Source organism: Rattus norvegicus, chromosome 4, assembly GCF_021556685.1.
Source record: "Rattus norvegicus strain SHRSP/BbbUtx chromosome 4, alternate assembly SHRSP_T2T, whole genome shotgun sequence".
NCBI classification, from domain to species: domain Eukaryota; kingdom Metazoa; phylum Chordata; class Mammalia; order Rodentia; family Muridae; genus Rattus; species Rattus norvegicus.
In genome coordinates, this window is record NC_141537.1 from 79,844,152 (window position 1) to 79,867,353 (window position 23,202).

General features: G+C 43.1%; 1 long non-coding RNA gene across 1 annotated transcript; it reads left to right on the top strand.

Annotated features, from left to right (window-relative positions):
- Positions 1 to 3,527: 3,527 nt before the first annotated feature.
- LOC147994844 (uncharacterized) lies at positions 3,528 to 14,843 on the top strand. The gene is made up of 4 exons (XR_015685987.1): positions 3,528 to 3,717; positions 9,838 to 9,971; positions 10,884 to 11,643; positions 12,711 to 14,843. It is a non-coding gene; the product is annotated as an uncharacterized LOC147994844 (long non-coding RNA).
- Positions 14,844 to 23,202: the final 8,359 nt, after the last annotated feature.

Consider the following 23,202-nt stretch of genomic DNA (forward strand, 5'->3'; position numbering starts at 1 on the left):
GGGTGGCTCCCATTCTCTGGAGTTCTTTTAGTAGAGCATTAGCTTCTTTGAAAGACTTTGCTTGCATTCACGTGGTAGCAAGCTACAGAAGCAGATGCTGGAAAGTTTAAGTGAAATGTACTATCTAACTAAATACCCTTGGGATGCACTCGCTATGCTGATCTCAGACGAGCTGTTTCAGAGCGGTGGCGGCAGAAACCCTCTCTCTGGGACTTTGGTGAGCATATGGCTTCTCTCTTACAATGCAGGCTGAGGTTTCGTGACCAAGGTTCCATAGAGGAATGGTATCAATTCATCTTAGGCCGGGTGCCTCCTGGATTGTCCATCATTACACAGAGATGTGGAAGACCTCCATGCATGGAAAAAAATGTAGTCAGAGGGAGTGTAAGAGCCCTGATGCTCCAAGATGTGTCTCTTACAAAGTAATCAATTCTTGGTGTTGAAAACCATCACAGTAAGTGAGAAGCTGAGAATTAAGATCTATTAGAAGTCATTCTGTACTCTGTGTGGAAGCCCTCCTTCCCATCAGGGAACACAGGGCAGTGTTGAATGAGGATCTAAATGGACCTATAGCCAGACACACTCATTGACAATGTATTCCCTTAAAGAGTCACTATCCTTGGCAGATCATGTAAGAAGACAGTTAAACAAACACCAGCAAACCCAGGTTCTACTCTTTGACTTTGTTTAAAACATTTTGCACATGAATTCGCCCTGCAGGTTGCAACCCGGCATCCTTCTTTGATCTTAAGCTTGGTGGCTCATAGGACATCACCTCATTGCTTTGAGCTTTCAGTACTGCCAGTTTCCTTAAAAGCCATAAAACTTCACTAATGCATATATTATCCATTAACAGATACAATGACTAAGGGCTATCATAAACCTGACCAAACTTTTAAAAGAATTACTTTATATGTTTTGTGTGTGTGTGTGTGTGTGTGTGTGTGTGTGTGTGTGTGTGCGTGTGTGTGTCTGAGGGTGCTAGAGAGATGGCTCACAGTTTAACAAGCACACACTGATCTTAAGGAGGACCCAAGTTCATCCTAGAACCCACATCCAGTGGCTCACAATGCCTGTAACACCAGCTTGACTGTTCATGTATGTAAGTCTTTGTAAGAGGAAGTTTTTCTTAGGTACTTCTCCTGGCCAGAAGGGTCAAACTTACCCTTATCAGAAACTTCTATGTCTTAGCTGAAAAGCCTCATAACTCTGACTTCCTTTTCACAGCATGGGTGTCTTCCACGGGAGATACTTTCTGAGGCTGGCCCCTTGTGAGCACACTGATTCTTCTGAACAAGATAATGGTTACTTGTTATGGAAAAATAATCCCTACTCAGTCCAAGGATGGCTAAGCCTGAATGACAAGAGTTTGTGGCCCCTAAAGCAGAGTCTGCCTACTCACACAGGAGCCTGGATTCAGTGAAGAAATACTGAGGTCTCCCACCACTCTGTGGGAAGGATCCTCTGGCATCCGGAGATCATGGATTAGGCTCCAGTTGCCCAGAGTAAGTGAGTCACAATGCAGTTGACTTTGTTTCTCTCCCCTCTCACCTCCCTACACCTAGTGGTGTGTCCTGGCAGGCAGAGTACTCAGTGCCTGCAACCTTTAGCTCCCGATTGGTTTGGGGAACCAAATGAACACAAGGCCTGGATTATTTGGCCCCCTCAAACCTGCATTATTATGTTTCTCCCAAAACAAGTGTCTTTGGGTATATATTTTTTTAAATTTAGTCATGAACTAATCATAATATAAGGAAGTTGAAGTTAGCCGAAACTGTAGACACCAATGAATTCATAATTTATAATAAATATGGGTGAGGCAAGTCCAGCTCCTTCCATTCCTCGTTCCGGGGCTCCCAGGTCCATTTATCCCTTGACCCCCCTCCCCAAGCAATGACTCTGACTTTACTGATGATTTTCAACAGTCCTAGGACTTTCAGAGATTGTGTCTCTTATGTACAATGGAATCTCTTCCCCCCCAAAGAATCTTATCTTTCTACCTCCGAAAGTTCTTATGAGTTTTTAAAAACATCAACTCTTTCCTGTGGACAGCTCTCTATAGTCACTTGGGCCAGGGTGTATGCTGGTTACCATTTAGTAGCTTGATGAGAACATAAGATTTTTTTTCTCCTGGCTCTCTCTCTCTCCTCTCATGCTCACAATGCCTGTATTGTTGCTTTTCTTATTGCTGCTAGAAAATAACCAATAAAAGCAGCTTAAGGAATGATGAGCTTGGGTTCACAGTTTGGGGCATGGTCTATCACGGTAGGAAAGTCAAGGCAGCTGAGCAAAGTCAGGAGTACAAGGCATCCAGTCAGGAGTGGAAGAAAAGTGCATGGTAGTGCTCGGTTCACTTCTTTCTGTTTTTTTCAGCCTGGAGTCGAGACTCAAGCCTGTGGAATGATGGCTCTCACATTCAGGGTGAGTTTTCCCTCTGAAGTTAAACATCCCAGAAAACTCACAGACTCACCCCGATGCATGTCTCCTGGGTGATTCCAAACCCAGTTAAGCTGACAATGAAGACTGACCATTATAAGATCTAAAAATATATATATTCTTAAGTGGTATCTCTTCTCACTCAGAGGGAGGATAAATATGCCAGAGAGTATTCACAGCCGATGCTTCAGAAAAATTGAAACTGTTGGCTGCTGCCATTTTGCTGTCTCCTGGTGGAAATCAACGACTTGATTTGTTGACCAGCTTTGATATGTTTTACCGACATGTAGAGGAGAAGATGGCATAAGATGCTCAAGCCTTAGTGATATTTACCTCCTAAGGCAGGAGTTCTCAACCCCAGACCTCTTGATGTTGGAAGCATTTTACTTTCCTGTGGGTGCTGTACTGTGCCTTGTAGGATGTTGGGCAGTGTCTCTGTCCTGTACACAGCAGAAGGCCATTGCATGGCTTTTATTGTGAGAGTCATACATGTCTTAACATTGTCAGATGTCCCGTTGGGGGTAAAAACCTCTCCTATTGGAAGTTACTGTCACAGGGACCTCTGATGATAATTATTCTGGTGTTGCTTCTCCAGGCAAACCTTTGGTGCATTCTGGCTTTTTTCCCATAAATATGAAACTTCTTAGATTGCAGATTACAGGTCAGCAGTCAAGGCTTTTCAGCTTCTGAGGAATCTCACATGACAATCTCGTTTATAAGTCTATTAGATGGGTGTTTATGATTCAGTTCTGCCTATAAATCCCAGCATTGTGAAAGCTGGGATAGGGTCAGATATTGGGGCCATCAATGGCTATACAATGAGATCCTGTTTCAAACAAATAAACCATACTGTTAGTTCAGCTTACATGAATTTTTCTCCCAGCAATGAATGTATCTTTTTAAAAATTTTATTTTTCAAGACTCATACCAGGGAACTTTTGGCTGAAAGACACCAAACAGAACCAGACTGAATCTTAGGTGTACTGTAAGAAGGGCTGCCCAGAGAAATACGCAAGAAATGACTACACACTTTTCAGTTAAAATGACACACTGTCCTGACTGTCCATGTGCTTCCGTTGACTGTGATTGGTGAGTGTGCAATGTCATAGATTGCAAGTGAGGGACTGAGATGGGGCCTCTGTTTGCTCCCTTCCTGTGTTGTTTTCTCAAGGCTAAGGAAGCCAGAAGAGAGAGGCAGCGATGAAGCAGGGGATGAAGCAGGCGAGGAACAGCCCAGACTTGAGAAGGGAAGATGGGAATCCATTCAGCTCTTCTTCATCAGTAAGTAAGGGGAAAGTCTACAGTGCAGGACTGAGAGAAATGCCGGCAGGGGGAGTGGCAGGTTAGCTGACATAGCTATGTCCTCTCAGAAGCCTCCCAGGATGTGCACCCTAGCTGTCGCAGGGTTTCACTGCTATGAAGAGACACCGTGACCAAGGCAACTCTTAAAGGACAACATTTAATTGGGGCTGGCTTACAGGTTCAGAGATTCAGTCTACCATCATCAAGGTAGGAACATGGCAGTGTCCAGGCAGACATGGAGTGGGAGGAGCTGAGAGTTCTCCATCTCATTCAAAAGGGAAACAGGAGAAGACTGGCTCGTGGGCAGCTAGGAGGCGGGTCTCCAAGCCCACCTCCACAGTGACACATCTAGTCTAACAAGGCCACGCCTACTCCAGTGAGGTCCTAATAGCGCCACTCCCTGGGCATATTTAAACCACCGCATCAGTACGCGTCAACTTTGCTGCCTCTCAGCAAGTTATGCTGGATGATGAAGAAGAGACAGGACACAATGCTGTCTGCACAGTGAGCTTGGGAAACAGGAACTAAACACTGGGAAGTCAGAGCTCCTCCGAGGAAGGCCAGTCCCTGTCCCCCACAGATGCTCCGATGCCGACAGCTGCCTAATCACCTCGGATCTGTGTCACTAAACATCACGCTTTTCTATGTGATGACCCGGATGGTGACCACGTCTGTCTGAGACGCTGCTGGTCGTCACCGCAGGTCAGAGAGTGCAGTGTGCCTCACACAGCAGGACCGTCATCCATGTCGATATTGAAACGAATTCTTTCTGGTGTCGGAAACACGACCAGGTCCGCTCTCATTTTGCTGACATCTGTTAAGCAGACCTCTCCGCTCAATGTCCCTTGTGTACATCTATTGCGCAGGTGTGACTGGTGGTTCTGGGGGAGATTTTGGCCCTCTTCGTGGGCATTTGATTAGTCCATCCAACAAAGTCCAAAGGGGGCTGAGAATTAGCTCAGGGCTGAAATAATTCCTTCTGTTTGAGCCCAAATTCTTTAGAAACTGAAAATCTAGGTACAAAATATACACGGTGACTTTCTTAAAAACCGTTCCATGTCAGAAAGGACCTGTCCAGTCAGCTTACTTCCTTACCTAAATGCCTAGACACATGCCCTGAACTCCCAACCCCTCTACTGGGATTGCAGGCTGAGCCACAAATGTTGGCATTGCAGGGAGCCACCATACCAAACTCACTTAATCCCTGTACTTTCGAGGGCTTCCTTGTTTTCTATCTTCTCAAGATAAAATAGGAGAAACCCATTGTAACTGAGAACCTGGACCCTCTGAGCACATTGGGCACTGAAGAAAGCTGTGGGACGAAGGGGTGCTGTGTAGTGCAGAGCTTCATCTGTCTGCCCCAGTGACTGGATGGTGTGTTGGTTTGCATATGAATTAATAAGGAGATTCTTAACCCTGACATCCGCTTACGGCGAGGATGCTGCCTTCCTATCTGGTGCGGATACTAACTGTCAAGTGTCTATGGTCGAGTAGAGCGTTGGTGGGGAGTTATGACCTTACTGTCCAAGGAGACTAAAGGGCAGCTGCATGGCCTTCGGGGTCTAGGAGGACACTCTTGCTTCCTCGCTGGAGAATAAATGGGCGCAATAAGATCACTTACTTCAATTCATTTGACTCCACCTGGTATTTCCAGGTCTAGCCAATTAGATTAGGAATTAGCACAGGGCCATTGGGATGTCCACAGGGGACCCATTATTTGTTCTCTTGTGCTATTTGATCGCAACCTGCAGACACCTCAGTCAGAAATATGGGTCTCCTGTGGGATCTGGTTTTCCGCTGTAATGAGGTGTTAGCCGTGTGTGGAGGGATAAGGAATACAAATTGCTCAGAAGCTGAGCACCAAAGTTCAACGTGGTGGGAGTCAGCAAGCTTCAGCACATACTTCTAAAAGTTCCCAAAAAAGAGTCGGACTTCCATCTTGCCGTTTACAAAATGGACGTTTTGTGTGCTTAGATAATATGGGACAGAGAAGTTTTCTATTCCTAGAAAAAGTGTGTTTAAAAGGGGGTTGTCTCCTGCATGACACAGCTTTTGAGACCGGGAAGATACACAGAGGAGTGACTCAGGCCTGCTGAGGAAAGGCTCTGGGGAGATAAAGCTCTGGTGAAACTCACTGCTCACCGGAAATGCTTCTGTGAGGCCAGAAGCAAGTCATTCATCTAACTCTATCTGTGAGAGAGAAGTAAGAAAATGTCAAATTAGTCAGAAGTGCTCGTGCGTGCCTTTAATCCCAGCATTGGGACTTTGGAAGCAGAGGCCTGCACCCTGGCTTTAATGCTAGCCTGGCCTACACAGTAAGCCATATATGTATGTATGTAAGTATGTATGTATATATATATATATATATATATATATATATATATATATGTATAGCCTCAAAAATGTATATATTTAAAAAGCCATATAAATTAAGTCTCCAGGAGAAAGAAAATAACAAAGAAATAGTAATGATATTGGTAAGTAAGACTGATCTGTAGGAAGGAGGGAGGGAAGGAGAGGGAGAAAGGGAAGGAGGAAGGAGGGAGAGAGGGAAGCAGAGTAACTATTATAGATTAAAGAGGGAAACTCATCTTAGGTCCCACCAATATTAACAGAATGCTAGAAAATACTATACATAACTCCATGTAAATCCAACAATTTATACTTAATAATTCCTCCCAAATGATAAACTATGACAGCTCACTTGTGATAAAACAAATTGTTAGAACTGTGCTGTATATGTGTTCAAAATGAATTTGCAATTTGAAAGCCTCCTGCAAAGCAATTCCCAGCCTAGTGACTGCAGGAGTGAATTCTGTCTAACACTTAACGAAGAAATGGCTTTACAGCTACACATTCTGCGTCATTTTAGGACCTGAGCATTACATTCAAAGGAAAGCCAGGCAATTGATACCAAAGCCTGGAAATAAATAACAATGAAATTATGCGTCCTTCATAAATACAGACACAAATACCTTCAACAGCATATTCCAGGAATAGGAATTTTTATTAGCAAAATCAAATACTGAAATATGTTACAAACAAAACAGAACACTATGGCAAATGCGATTTGTTCCCAGACCGAGATGCTTGTACAATATGCATGCACACATGTGTGCACACTCACAGACACATGAATAATGATGATGATGATAATCAAAACTTAGCATTCCAAAGAAGAAAACACATAATTTCATTAAATGATGGAGAAAAAGCATTTCACCTCCTTTAATATCATTGAAAATTTACAAATTCATTGAAAACTTATAGCAAAGTACAATGAAAAAGAATCTTTGCTTTGATAAAAGGCACCTGCCTGACACATGTAGCCACTATCCCACCCATCAGGAACACTGAAGGCTTCTCCCACAACTCTGGAGAAAGATGAGGGTCTCCACGTTGTTGCCCACACCCTCAAAGTGGAGGTGATAAAATGACTGTGTGCCCTACCTGTGGCAATGTTACATGTGTCAATTCTTACAAAAGTACACACACACACACACACAGAGAGAGAGAGAGAGAGAGAGAGAGAGAGAGAGAGAGAGAGAGAGGCAGAGGAGGTGGAGAGAGGGGAAGTAGTGAGAGGGAGAGGAAAAGGAAAAGGAGGAAAAGAAAAAGGAAGAAGGAAGAGTGAGGAGGAAGACTAAGGAAGTGAGGAAGAATGGGAGGGAGTAGGGGAAGAGAAAGAGGATAATGGGAAGAAGGAAGAGGAGCAGGAGAAGGGATAATGGGGCAAAGAAAAAAAATCACATCTTCCATAAAACCCTTAGGCCACTTGTTTGCTTTCAAGTGAATGGTCTACCAAATACCTCAGTTCTCTCTTGCAGAGGAAAACATTCTGTTTCTCTTGTGCTGAGTCCTTGGACCATCCATCCATCTCTTTCTGTGGTATCACTTTCTGCTCTCCCTCAGATGCCTTCCTGCCCTTGGTCTTTCTTGTGTTTGCCTTTATATCTGGTCCTAGTAACTATTCTTATATCGCCACTGGCTGTGGGTCAGTGACCTAATTTGTCTCCAGCCCTGTGTTTTACACTTTCATTAAAATGTGGAACCAACGTCTCTCTCCTTTAAGGGAGTGTGGGCATCTAGGAGCAAGAAGGGGATATTTGGGGGTGCCTTCTAGGACCTTTGCCATTAGTTATTGCTGCACCCATGCACTTGCCTGTGGACAGTGATAGTTGTACTGGCACCAGCAGATGCCAAAGCTTCCCCGCGTTCTGTAGGGAAGTGTGTAGGGAGAACCATCTCACTATGAACATAACTAATTCTTTTCAGGAGGTCCTACATACATACGTATCTCTAACCAAAGATGCCTAGCTAAAGGGAACCCTGAGATGAATGCTGGACTAATCCTCTGGGGAAAAACACCCCACTCAGGTCTTTCTTGAAGATGTGCTAGTGACTTTGAAGACTTCTAGACAGGGCTTCTAATCCTGGCTCTCTGGCAACTGTTTCAAAGGCGATGCTTCTGTTTAAAAGAAATTTTTAGAAGTTATGCCTGCAGGATTTGGTTGGGCAGGCACACGGTAAATAGTGCCATTCTAAGCTTTTCAGGGCCGTCTCAGTCAGAGGTTGCTCTAGGCAGAAGGCATCACAAGCTGTGAGAATTCAGGCACAGAGAAGCCATGTGACCTGAGCCTGGGAATCTGAGGGGCGGAAATAATATTTTTCTAATCCAATTATTACTCAAGTTAAACAAGCCAAGAAATCTTTTCCCTTCATCAGTCACTGACACTTTTAACAATTCCTGGAGCACTAAACAGTTTAGATATATTCCGTCTGCCTACTAATAATATGTTGAAATGTGCTAATAAACATATTTGAAAGTGTAGTGAGTTACAAAAATTTGTACAAATAGACTAGAACTTTTTCTTGGCTCTTCAAGGAAAGAAAACTCCTCGATGGCACAGCTTCCTAGCCATGCTTTCCCATTAAAAACAACAGAGGAGACTTTACAAGGCTCAAATGTCTTACTCTTGAGCAGAAACATCCAAATTGCTCCAAGGCGCGCGCGCGTGTGGACACACACACACACACACACACACACACACACACACACACACACGCATACATGTGCACACATACCACCTCTGGGGAGAGACTTAGTGGGACAGCACAGGAAAGTTCCATAATGTTAATGAGCTGCCTCAGGTCGCCTTGGTGAGGTCTTCTCTCACTGCTACAGACTGGATGACCACGTCCTACTGGGAGCCCCAGCGAAACAGTCAGGCATTAGGTGATCTTGTGAGAGCTAAGCTATTTCTAGTTCTGGTGAGCAATTTCATATTTTCTGCCCAGCAGGAGATCCATCAGTTCTTCGCCAACTCCTCTCTGCTCTCCACTCAGGAAAAATTTTTACATTACTCAAGTTAAAAGCAGGGAGGGGGCAACCCAAGAGACTTAGAAGTTGTTCAGAATAAACCAGAAAGCTTTAGGATTCCAATAAGCATTTGTAAAACAAAGAGCAGTTCACTGGAGCAACTTGAAGGAAACAGAGCACAGAAGTCATCATTCAATTTAGAATTGAGAGCCATCTTACTGCTGGGGGAAGTGTTTATCTTAACATAGAAGTTCATGCTAAGTACTTATTTCTTTCATGTATGTGAGTACACTGTAGCTGTCTTCAGACACATCAGAAGAGGGCATAGATCTCATTACAGATGGTTGTGAGCCACCATGTGGTGGCTGGGAATTGAACTCAGGACCTCTGGAAGAGCAGTCAGTGCTCTCAAACGCTGAGCCATCTCTCCAGCAGAAGTGCATGTTAAACATAAAGGACAATCAGACCTTAAATAACCAATCAGAGCTTAAATAACCACAGTATTAGCCTGTATGTGCTGCTCCAACCTCCTCTCCTTCCCTTCTCCCCAGAAGCCTACCATGAGCTTATCGAACCCATGCTGCTGTAGCATTACGGTCAGAGCATAATCAATGCGGTTTAAATGGTTTACTTGAATTATGGGAGTAGTTTAATTGCATTAGAATTGTCTGTCGTAATTCCTCATATAAAAGAAGTAACAGAGAGCTTAAAGGCTCTCAATCAAATTCTTAAAATGCATTGATGAATAAAGTGATTACAATAAAAAATCATTTTTATAGGATTACGCAAACAATTGCAAGACATTTTACATAACAGAGGGCTATTGTCAGCTGATCTTGAGAAAGGGCTGTAAAGAGCAAGAAGAAACTTCAACCGGGAAAGAGACATCAGAGATGTTAAGAGGAAAAATATGGTAAGGCATGGATACCTCTGTCTCCACATAACGTATTAACAAATTGCTTATGAATTTTTAAGCTATTCTAAGGCATCAGCTACTCTTTCGCATGTGTATATATATATATATGTGTATGTGTACATTTGTCATGAAATATGGTAATCAAAGTAAAGCAACCAATCAATGTCAAAATGATCACAGACAGACAAGCCATGATGTGCGCCCATGACTCTGACGCCTGTGATGGTTGCAGGGTTCCTCCCTTCACTGTGCTGCCATAAACTATACATACCCCAACCCCGTAGTCTCTGAGACGCTCTGTGGCCTGCCTTCATCACCTTGTCTCTGTGGAGAGAGTTCAGATGAGCCCCTAGAGCACAGGGTAGAATAGCATTTATTACAGAGAAAGGGAGGGCATCCTCATGGGATGGGCAAGAACAATGGTCAAAAAGACCACTGCAGAGGAAGAGAGCCTTATGCAGTGAGAGTGGCCCTTTGATTGACGGGCTTATTCGGATTCATTCCTAAGGGAGAGATCAAAGCTCTGACTTAGTTGTTTTGCTAGAAAGCTTCCTACTAGACAGAAAGTTTTTCTTGGGCCAGAAATACATTTATCCCACTCTTTGCACACGTGTACATGTATGTATGGGTGTGAGCACTCGCTTGTGCATGTATGTGTATGTGAGCACTTGTATTTGCATATAAGTGTGCATGTATGTGCACACACACACACACACACACACACACACACACACACACACACACATGCAAGGAAGCCAGAGGTCCACATCATTGTCTAAGCTCTATTGCTCTCACCTTATTTTTTGAGGCAAAATCTCTCACTGACCCAGAGCTCACCAACTGAAGTTGACTGAGCGGCCTGTGAACTGCAGAGGTTTAATTGCCTGCATCCCCCTGCTGTGCTTCCAGGCCCAAGTGTCCACATCTGCTTTGTACGTGGGTACTGAGGATCTGAAGTCAACCTTTCCAGCTTGTCAGCAAGTACCCCCTTCAGAGTCATCGCTTTGAACAAAAACCATGTAACGGAAGGAATTACAAGCAATTAAGTGAGAAAAACGACCTATAGAGACAGCCACACTTAACCGGCAGAATATTGCCTTCCCTTGGTGAGCCTTGACAAACCTTGACGCTTCCACCCTTATTCCTTCTGGCTAATAAATAGCTACCCTCTCACGTGGTATTTCCATTTTAAGAAGAATTATATTTCCCTTTCTGTCAGTTTTTTTATTTCATTTGCCCAATTATGTGTGATCATGAGGAAGAGTCCATTCTCAATGACCCTCATGTTGCTAATACTACCTAGCCACCTAGAGTGATTGTGGGAAACAAAACAAAACCAGAAACAGACAAATAAACAAAAACAAAAAAACAGGAGGAACTCAAATTAAGGCATTCTGTGGAGTGACAACTCTATACTCACCACAACATTGAGCTTGTGAAGGAATGAAGAAATCTAAAGAAAGGGAATGGAATGCAGGCGTACCCAGAGTTTTAGGGCAGAAGCCTGGACTCCAGCTACTCCTCAAAGCCATGCTCTGCCACTGGTCCCCAGTTTCCAACAAAAGACAAGTAGTGGTGAGGAGCAGAGAGAGGAATGTATTCATTACGGCCACATTTGGAGGAGGAACAAAGGTCCAGTGAACCCCAAATCAGTCTTCCGCGTACTAAAGTAAGTTTTAGACTTTACTAGAGGGAGATTTGGGTCTGGGTGTCTCCTCGGTTGCTGGCCTAGCTCTCCTCCTGCAGGGTGGGAAGATGTCCTGTGGCCTGTGAGGTAAGGTGGTTGGTTCTCAGATGACTGCTCTGGCTCCAGATTCACACTCGTAGATAACGGTCCTCATCTGCACCAGGGTGTTCAATTTGTCCTGTGAGTTTTTACTGCTCTGGAATCCAAACTGATGTAAGAAGAAAGGCTAAGGACTGTGACTTGTTTTGGTGGCTTTGGATAGAGAAGATGTGTACACAGTGAAGACAGAGGATAGAGAAGATGTGTACACAGTGAAGACAGAGGCACTGGGCTCTCGTCCTGCCTTTACTGTTCTACTTTTGAGCAATAGCGGTTTCTAAACGCGTCTATCAAAATATCTGATCCGGCTACGTTCCCTGTTCCCCTTTTGGTGTAAAGAAGTTTAGGGAAAAATGTCTAACTTTAAACATATTGTAAGTTGAAGCATGGGGTGCTTCTTGGTAACCCTGTAACCTGGTTAACTTGCACTGGGATTCTGCAAAAGAATGTTCTTTTTGTCTTCAGCAAAGAATGTGTGGATTAGAAAGAAGCAGAAAGCTTTGCTTGCGAGTCACTCTCACTGTCCCTTAAAGAGTTGCATGTCTGCATAAGATACACACGGATATGTACACGTGTGTTCACAATTATATGTTCTGTTTAACATGCTTATAGTTTAACAAACACACCATATGTAGACACATGCAAAAAGTCAACAACAGACACATAAAACTGTGATCCCATGAGAATGCAGAGGTTAGGGACTTTGTAACCCTGAGGTTCCCTACATGCACACTGTAATGTCCACACATTGACAAAACAACACCTGACAAAATACTTATTCCTGTATTACCGTTCCTGAGCAACACATATGACAAGTATGTGAACATATATGCAGGTCATTTATTTGTTTATCTATTGAGGGGAAAAAACCTGAATAATTGTCAATATATGAATAATGAGATCGTGGTACTTTTGTGATATTTTAAATTTTTAAATTATTTCTTTTAAAGGAAAAAAAAGAAAAGGCCTTGAGAAGGGGACATGGAAAGCTCCACATTTCCAGGCTAGAAGGACGAGAAGCACTCAGTCACACGCTTTCTACTCTCTGGGGACAAAAAGCTGTTCATTGGAAATTATATTAAGAGGACAATTCAGTTGGTGCCTGGGGAAAGCTCGTGGGTATAAATCTCACCTTGAGTTAGTAATCAGGGCTTGGAGAGTTTTCCAATTCCCTGGGCATGTTGGAATTTTAAACTCAAAAACTACTAGTAGTTTCATTTTGATTTAAATGAAAATATTCTATTTTGTTGCAGTAATTCTGAGCAAATAGTGTCAGCTAAAATAATACGTTTTTGGCACTGATTTATCACAGGGTCTTACTCTTTGCAAGCATATATGTAAATAATTACAAGATTTCATTAACAAAAACATTTTAGCATCTAGCTGTGGCCGGTAGAGGTGCTCACACAGTAGAGTGAAGATGTGCTCTATTTCTTTCTGTATGACTGCAGTGTGTGCTTTCCTCAGGACCGAGAAATGAGCTGTCATTTTGGGCCCAGCTGCTTTCTAGATGTTCAGATGTGTGTTCGTCACAGAGTCAACACTTACAATCACATGGAGAGACGTAAAGGAGCCCGTCTTTCTATTCCCTTGTCTGGAAACCTTCAAGAAGAGTTTCCATACAGAATATGTCTCTGTCCAATAGCAGTGCAATTGAGGTGCCCATCCAGTGCCTAGTGAAACATACCTATACTCCCCCTCCAGCCATTTCTCTCTGTATCACAGCTACAGTCACCTCAAAGCTCTGGGTGAGCTTTACTCATGATTGGAAACTCTGAGTCTAGTCAATAATGTCTGCTTGCCGCTTGGCATTGTGCTTCTCTGACTTTATTTTATTTTAATGGAATGTGTTCATAATTTAAACAAACAAGATAGAAGGAAGACATCTTTTATTCCTGGAAGGGTAGTCTCTTGTGTTGTGGTATGATCTGCAGTGTTGGCCATGAATTTTCAGTGCTCCAAAGAGGTTCCCACTCAGTGTCTGGGAGGCAGGAGGGGCTTTCCTGGAGCAGAGGGGGCTCACAAGCACATCCTTCCTTCCTGGGGAAAAAGCTGGGGAAAAGGAGAGCAGGGCTCTGTGGAGTAAAAACATTTTCCTCTTTTTCTTCTTATTCTTTTTCCTTTGATGGAAGAGAAAACTCACTTGCTAAAAAATTAGGTTTGGCTGGGAAAGGCCCCAGGGTCACTGACAAGAAAATGATAGAGTCCTTGTACCTTCGAATGGAACTTGAAACTCTTTAGGCTCACCATCTATAGGGAGGATCCCTCAAGCCAGCCAAGCAAGAGCTGGTGATAAGTGTGTGCAGGCCAAGCGCCAGGCCTAAAAGCCAAGTCATGGGACTGTATGGCAGAGGATGGCTCCCTTCCTTCCAGCACCGATGAGACCCCAGAAAGATAAAAGAGAAATTTGTTCAGACAAATAAGAGAATTATTAGCTTTCTTGTCCCCATACCATTAGGCCCGCAGCAGAGTGTACTTTCTAGATAATGCTCATGCCTTAAAAACAACAACAAATGGCTGGAAGTTATTGTGCTTTCGGAAAATTATATTGAAGCCACGTAATAGGCGATTGCTCCCATGGCCGCGAGCAGAACCGCGGTTTGTTACAGTGGGTTTAGGAAGAATATTTTTTTGTTTGTCACAAATTACTTTCATACAGAAATGCATTTTTGATAAGTGTAAACAGACTGTTTCGTCCAGAGGAAGGCTTTATCAGCAAAGCTAGAATTGCTGAGTGGAACTCAAAAATTACTCATACATAGAACTATCGCATTAGTGGAGCTCGGATGCAAACCCACTCACCCGGAAATTACTTCAGGCGCTGCGAGGCAGGGACGGAGGTTTTTCTCATTTCAGCTTTCTCTTCCATTTGGCTTTAGTGCCCATATCTTTGTAAAGCTTTGTTAATTTACTTCCAAATCCCCCACACACAGAAGCTCCAGGTTCTTTCCTGGCCCCAGCCTTGTCTTTCCTCTCCTCATCCACAAAAGTCCCTCCGTGTAGGTTTTGTGGTAAGTTACAAATGCAAACTGGTGTCAGGGTGTCAATGAGTTACAAGGTGAACTTGCTCTCCTAGCACCGGAGGACCTGAGAACTTCTTGAGAAAAAAAAAATAATTTCTGGTTTTATTTATTTTTTTTTGTTTCCTGAGCCTTTTTTTCCACTGTTGAAGTGTGTGATGCCCCATCTGCCCACTACTCTTGGTCCCAGTAGAAGATCTGGGGCTCAGTGGGGCAGATACAGTGCCTGACAATCGATGGGGCTCAGTTATCCTGGTCCTGTGAGAATCCCAGACTTCGGTTCAGAAGCAGCCCAGGAAAGTATTAGTTAGGCCTCTCCCCAATATGTCTATATTTTTGTTTTACTGGTTGTCTAATTAAAAAAAAACTTTAAATCAAATTTTGGTTTTTAGTTATTTCTTTTTCCTATGTTTTGTATTTTTAATAAAAGCAATATATATGTATACACACACATAGATATCACTTCTCTCTCACACACACACACAGACACACAGACACACATACACATGCATGCATGCTGGCACACCCCATACATACTAAAGAAAATCAAAGGATACTGTCATCTATTCTCTTTCCTTTGAGTTAATAAAGGGTCAATGTAAATACCAATAGGTTTATTTCCACCTTGGATCATGGGTGCACCTCACCCTGGGCTGTGTCTCTTACCTCTCGGTACTTCGTGGCCATTTTGTAGCTCTAACTATTGTTCATTCTTCTGAACAATGCTGTGCACTGCTCTGCCCTCTGGCTGCTCCCTAGCTGGGCCGTTTCCTTTTGGTGACTTCTGAGCATCCACAATGCTTCAATGGACACCCCATGAGGCTGTCCTATGGTATCCCAGTCTGTTTGCGGAGTCAGTAAGTATAAACTCCTTAAATATTATAGTCATGCTAAGACTACAGTCCTTAAACATTCTAGACAATCATCTCCAACCCGTAAGCTATGAAAGTACTTAGCTTGCAACACCTGATATTTTTATTCAAGATTAAGACAAGGAGTATATTAAACCAGCCCAGGAAATTCTTGTGTGCCCAAGCCCAGGAGCGCTCTCAGGACAAACGGGGGAGAATATAAGCATCAACCAGACATGTGGACTATATGGGGTTGGTATACAGATATTTATATGGAAATACAGATGTGTGTGAATATACATACCTCATATAGAACCTGGAGATGTATGTCTGTGTGTATCATTAATTATGATATTACATATAATAAAATAATTACTTAAATCCTCAAACTCGATTTTCACTTCTTTCTAGCAAAGACCAGCATATCCCTATAATTGAACAACCTAAATTTCTTTTTCTTGCTCACTCCAGCCATGGGGATTGGGGTTGGGGCAGGGTGGCAGGGAGTGAGGGAGGGAGGGAGGGAAAAGCACCTCCACAGGGATCCAGAGGAAACTGCACTTGGTTTGGTTGGATAGTTTGGAAAGCTCTAAGGAAGCCAAGGTTTGCTCTAGATAGGGTCTCATGAGAAAGCAGAGGAAGTCTGTGATGGATCATTTCAATAAAGCTCGTCTACAGGGAGCAGAGCAGAGTGGAATGAAGCTGGACTCGGCAAGGCAACAGTAGTCACAATAGCCTGGAGGAGGCATTTGGAATGTTGTGGGCTATGTGGCAACCATCTGAAGTGGATGCTTTATGAGATTGTTTCTATCTAATAGGAAGGCAACACAGCTTAGAAGTTGTGTGTTAGATCGTTTGAAAGGTAATAGTATGAAGCCTATCTAGGAGTGTCTGGGACTGCTTCCACAGTCAATCAATAGAGAGGTAAGTAAGTAGATAGACAGATGGATGAATGGCAGATAGATGTCCCCAGACAGAAAACCAAATCTCAAAAAGAAAACAGAAGAGAACATATTTTTATAGGGTAGCCAATAAGACTTTAACTTGGGTATTAAACCTAATCCTTCCTTTGAAAACTAATTCTTAATCATAAGGAAAACTACTTCTTAAGCAGAAGGAATTAAGTGTTTTTTTCTATCTTTCCAGTAGGGAAATTTTTTGCAAGATAACCCAATAGTCCCGGGTGTGACGGGATAACTCTTTACAGAGAACAACAGCTGGTCTCGTCTGGTAATGGATGTGGAGCAGATGATGACGTTAGAACAGTGAGACTTTACTGCCCACGGTGACGACCTGCGTGAGGTCACCATCAGTGGTCAGACTGGGGGAAGCAGAGTGGAGAACTCCAGTTTACGCCACCGGGAAAACCAAACCTTCAGATTATTAACACTTGGCCCAGTGAGCCGTCTCAGAACCACGGATACAGTTGACACCACACGTGGTTGCTCTCTGTGTGGATAAATTGTTTTTCTGGACTTTGAGAGTTCTGAGTGGTTTTTACTTATTTTTATTTTAATATACATATCTTTTCATAGGAAAGAATTTTTCATACAACATATTCTGATCACAGTTCCCTCCAACTCCTCCCAGATCCTTCCCGTCTCTCTCCCTACCCAAATCCATGCCCTCTTTTTCTTTCTAGAAAGCAAAAGGAACACAAAAAGCAAACAAACCAGAATGTGAGACCAAACAAAGGAAAAACAAAGAGAAAACACAAGATATACACACAAAACCCATAAAAACACAAAATCAGAAACCAGAATATGCAAGCCAGGGACCAGCTAGACAAAAACAAAACAAAACAAAACAACAAACAAACAAACAAAAATGCTCAAAGTGATACTAGGCCAAAGTCTACAGCAATACCATTGTGTTTGTTTACGGTTGTCTATTTACTGTTGGGATAGAGCCTCTCTTAAGTGTGGTTAATATATCCAGTGAGACTCCATTGAAGAGAACTAATATGTCCTTTGCAAGTGAATGCCAATTAGAGATAGCTTCTTGGTTAGGGATGGGAGCCCAGGTCTGCTTACCCCTCTCTGCACTGGGACCATGTCTGAGTTGAAACTGTGCACATTGGCACAGTCTTTGTGAGTTCCTGTTGGATCAGTCCTGCTGTGTGTGGAATATATAGTTTCCCTGGTACCATCCATCCCCTTTAGCTCTTACAATCTTTCTTCCTCCTCTTCTATGGAACTCCCTTATCCCTGAAGGGAGGGGTTCCATGATCTCACCCCATGTAGGACTGCCCATTGTCCAGTTGTGTCTCTGTATAAGTTCCCATCTATGAAAAAGGAAGCTTTCTCTGATGATGGCTGAACAGTGGTTATAGCTCAGTGTTGTTAGGACTCATTTTACTGCTCTGTTTCTTTTGAAGAACAATATCATTTGGTTTCACCTAGGACCATGGCCTATCTAGTCTCAGTCCTCAGCCGACTGAGCAGTGTCAGCCATGGGTGTCATACAGTGGAGTGGGTCTTAAAGCCAATCACAGAGTGGTTGGTTACTTCCACAGTGTTTGTGCCACCATTGCACCTTATCCTGTGGGCAGATCATTGCTATAGGTTGTAGGGTTCGAAGTTGGGTTGGCGGTTGCCTTTCTTCTCTGGTAGTGTGCATGGAGTGCCTTCTAGTACTCTTAGCACTAGTCAATAGGGATGAAGGCTCTGGTTAGTCACCAGATTGACTTCTCGCTCCACGTTCACTGTCTATGTAAGTTCTGTACTTCCTACAACTACGACTACTACTGCTACTACGACTACTACTACTACGACGACGACTACTACTACTGAAATTCCCATCAGTTTGTGGAAAGTAGTCACTAACCTTGACAATACCAAGTTGAGATTTTTGGGCCTGATCAGGAGGCTAAGGACTGAGACCAGATAGGCCATGGCCCTAGGTGAAACCAAATGATATTGTTCTGTGAAAGGAACAGAGAAAAAAAAAAGAGTCCTGACAACACTGTGCTGTAAACACAGATCAGCGTCTTGCTCAGAGTGTTTCCATGGGGCCCTTTTGATAAACAACTAAAGCAGAGTAAACCATTCTGGGCAATGAATGTTTCACTTGGTAGCAAAAAATGTCCAGTTGCGGCATTATCTGGCCCATAATCTGGTAACTCGGTTTAGATTTCTTTCATGCGTGTATATATTTTTAAAAACTTGTAAAACAGTAGGTTTTCATGTGACCCCTCAAATGGCCCTGAGCATTAGTGTCCTTCCCCATATTCCCTCCTGGGCCCACCTCTTCCCATTCCTCTCTCCATTCAGACCTCGTGTTCCTGTCTCTGGTCATCTTTATTTTACTGTTTTCTTTTATGCCACAGTGGCTCTTTAAGTTAATCAAATGCCTTTCTGTATCTATCAGTCATGCAGTACTTTTCTTTTAATTTACTAATTGATAAATTGTGTTCAGTGATGTCTTAAAGTTAGTCTATCTTTATACTGCAGAAATTCTGTTAATATTTTATCACAATTATTTTTGCCATGAAGTTTTGGGTTTTTTTCCCTAAGACAGGGCTTCTCTGTGCATCCCTGACTGTCCTGGAACTCACTCTGTAGACCAGGCTGGCCTTGTACTCAGATATCCACCTGTCTGTGACTCCCAAGTACTGAGATTAAAGGTGGGCATGGCCACTGCCCAGCTGTAATATCCTACACTTGTCTTTATTAACTGAAATAACTGTATAGCTTTCAGTTTATGTTTTGTCTTTGTAAAAATATTTTTGTAAGGTTTGTGTGCAGGTGTGTGTGTGCGTTCGTGTGTGTGTGTGTGTGTGTGTGTGTGTGTGTGTGTGTGTGTTAGTTTTATGAGTTGGTGTGAATGTGTTCACATGCATGTATGGAGGCCACGGGTCAACATCTGGTATATTCTGCAATTGCTTTCCACCTTAATTTTTGAAACAAGGGACCTTACCAAAACCTAGAGCAAACAAATCTGGCTAGACGGGTTGACTCCAGAGATATGTCTGTCTCTGCTTCCCCAAAGTTAGACTTACAGCTGCATACCTCAGCACCCAGTGTTTACATGGGATTTGGGGACCATGCTTGGACAGCAAGCATTTTGCCTACTAAGCCATGTCCTCTGCCCATTGTATCAGATTTGAATATGATCCAGCATGATTGGAAGCAAGTATTAGATGACTTGCCATTTGAAGATGAGGTGAAGCCTGGATGTGAAAACCACCAGGGAGTCTGGCTCCTTCTCAGCTAAAGAAGAGTTAATTGGTTAATCGAGTTCCAGTCTTTATTGTTTGCTTATGTTTTGCGTTGCTTTGTAAAGCCAACTTTGGTCGGTTTTAGCTAACGCATTTCATACTCCCACAGGATTTAAATACATGACTGTGGCTTACGTGCACCCTTTTCTTTTGTCTGTAGACTCTCTCCAGGACTGCGGCTTAGTTGGGTTCCTATCTCCTCAAATCTTCTGTTTCTGCAGTTCATCTTCAGTTGGCTTTGACAGATTATTTTATTAGACTTCAAAAACAAACTATTTTTCTTTTCTGTAATCATCCTTTTTTCTATTTTGCTTATTTGTTTTTTGTTTTGCTCCTTGGGGTTCAGTTTGTTTTTATTTTGTTGTTTTTGTTTTGTTTGTTGAGACCAGGCCTTGCTATGTAGTCCAGGTTGTTCTTAAAGCTGAACCCTTCCTGCCTCAGCTTCCGGGGTGCTGGGGTTTGAGGCATGGACCTCCGCGCTTGGCTTGCATCCGTTCCTTTCTCAGTATAACTCCTTATAATTGATTACATTTATGTTTTTAAAAAGTTAAAGATCTGAATTTTTCTTTAATTAGAAATTTGTCAGCAACCACAACCTCTCCTACAAACTATTCCCTTTCAGTTTTTTTTCTGGATGATACAGAATTCAGTTCTTTCTAGATGGTATAAGTTTGATTTTAACCTTCTCTTTACTTCTATTCGTTACTTCTTCCCAAGTTAATTTGGAAACTCTAATGTTGTGCATGTGTGTGCGTGCATGCAAGTGTGTGTGTGTGTGTGTGTGTGTGTGTGTGTGTGCATACATGTTCTCTTCAAATGGATAGTTTTCCATTCTTGCCGTCAGAATTCATTTTATACTTCTGAATACTCTCTCTAAGATCGTTTACTCCTGGCAGCTCTATAGACTGCCAGCTCATTCTCCTCTACTACATAATTCCCAGCTTCTCCATCAAGTGTCTGCCTTGGCCGTTGCTCCCAGAGCAGAGGTGGGGGAGGGCAGCAGCTCTTCCCATGGCCTTTTTTTCTTCTTCCTTCTCCTTCCCTTCCTTCTTTGCTGTACTTCTGTGGTTTGAGGACTAGGACATTTTATTAATTATATCCCTGTCCTTTCTTACTTTACAAAAGAGATTGGTGCTTGTGGGCACTGACAGGAAATCATACTGTTGGTATTCAAATTCAGGACCCACCCCTTGTCAGCTCTGAGGAACTCAGAAGATAACTGTGTGAAGAATGTGCTCATTTGCCCAGGTTCCCCGTCTCTGGTTCTCCCCTTGCCCATTCCCCCATGTGTGTACCTGGTTATTGTTCTACTCCCATCACCCTTCGGGGCAGATACAGCAACCTCATTGTCTGACAGTGGTTATGGAGCATCCGATAGTGAAGAAGCCTGAACTGTCAGCAGAACGAAGCCCATGCTCTCATGTCACTGATACTCTAGTGTAGATAAAATTGAAAACAAATAAGAACTATCTCTAATAAATACTAAAATAAAAATGTAGTGATAGAAAATACTCTACTTGTCTATTATTATAAAAAGAAACCCAATATTTAGTGGTTTAAAACAAAGACCATGTTGTTGTCGTGTGATTTCATGTGTGTGGGTATTTGGCCTGCATGTATGTTTACGTACCTTGTGCGTGTCTGGGGCCCACATTGACTAGAAGAGCGCATCAGATCTCCCAGAACTGAATAGGTGACTCTGAGCCATCATGTTTGGTGCTGGGAATCAAGTCTTCAGGAATGTTCTTAACGTCTGAGCCATCTCTCTAGCCCCTTCTATCATAATTTGGTAGGTGAAGAATTTGGTGGAAGCTTAGCTGGATAGTTCTTTGGCTCCACATCCGATCTGTGTGCTATTAAGATGGCGGCAGGTTTAGAGGATGCCTCGTGCCAGGGAGGGTAGTTAGAAGGTTAAGACTGCTGCCTGGCATTCCTGCATGGAGACTCTGTACCAAAGCAGCATGGGACAGTAAACGAGTCTTTTCACTTGAACACTCAAGAGTCCATTGTGCCAGTTCTTTAGGTTTTTGCTAAAAGATACTTCCTCGCAGACCCCCGCTCTAGCTAGGTGTAACTCACTCTCTAGTCCTCTAATCCTGTGTTCTGTCTTTTTGTTTCTCACATTTTCCACTCTAAACTGCATTTCTTTTTCTGTGACTAATAAGCTGGGATATAAGTTGAACTTCCTGAGTAGCTGTCCCTCCTGTCATATGTCTTACTATGTACTCAGGGCCCCAGACACTTCCTGCCACAAACCAGGTCCCTATCTGCAGAAATGAAAGCATGAGTAGCTGTTAGTTATTGTGGCTGCTAATACTATTATAGATCAGCTGCCGTATCCTCTTGGAGCCTCAAGTTAGTCAGCCTCGCACTGACTGCTGTGACAGACACCTGAGAGAAACAGTTACAGAGTGGGAAGACGGAAGGAGAGGCCAGTTAGCCAGTGTCATTGTTATGAGGAGGCAGAACATCATGGCAGGGCCACATGCTGGAACAGAGCAGCCACTGGGGCAGACAGGGAATAGAGGAACAGAAAGTGGGCAGGGCTAAGACCTGTCCATCAAAGGTACATTCTCAGTGACCCATTCCTCCAACAACGCTGCTTTCCAAAATCTACCACCTCCTAATTGTTCAATTTTTGAATCAATCTATGGATTAAACCTTGTTTAGGTCAGAGCCCTCCTGATGTAATTATGTCTCAAAACACCTTCAGACACACCCAGAAGTATGGATTGCTGATTTCTTGGGTTTCTCTCAATTCAAGTGGCTAAGATGAACTAAGATGCACCATGGCTTTCTTCACCCACGACGTGTTAATGGCCCTGCACCAATTGAATCCACATCTGAATGGCCACTGTGGTTCAGAGAATCTGGTCTTCTTTTCCTACTCTTCCTCATGCAGATGCCTGCTTAGTCTTTCTGAACTATTGCTCAGTGGTTTCACACACACACACACACACACACACACACACACACACACACACACACACACACACACCTCATTTAGCAGTAGTTTAGGAAGAACTCAGGACTTTGCAGCATTAGGCAAGCTTGACATCTTTCTCACAATATAAAGCCCTAATCACAGAGCCGATTTGTCTTTTCTCCCACAACTAGTCTCTCTCTTTTAGTCTTAATTCCCCATCCTTTCCTTGTATAAACTCTCAGCCCAGCCAGGTTACTACTCGTGCTGGAAACTGGTATTTTTCTTTTCGTATGACTTGACCGCGGTGGTTTGTTCCACCTGGCCCCAATCTGGAGCTTAAGTCTCACACCCCTGGTGGTTGTCTCAAAAACACTCCTTTCTTTCTCCCCCTTCCCCCTTCTCTTTCCTCTGTTGCCCCCTTTCTCT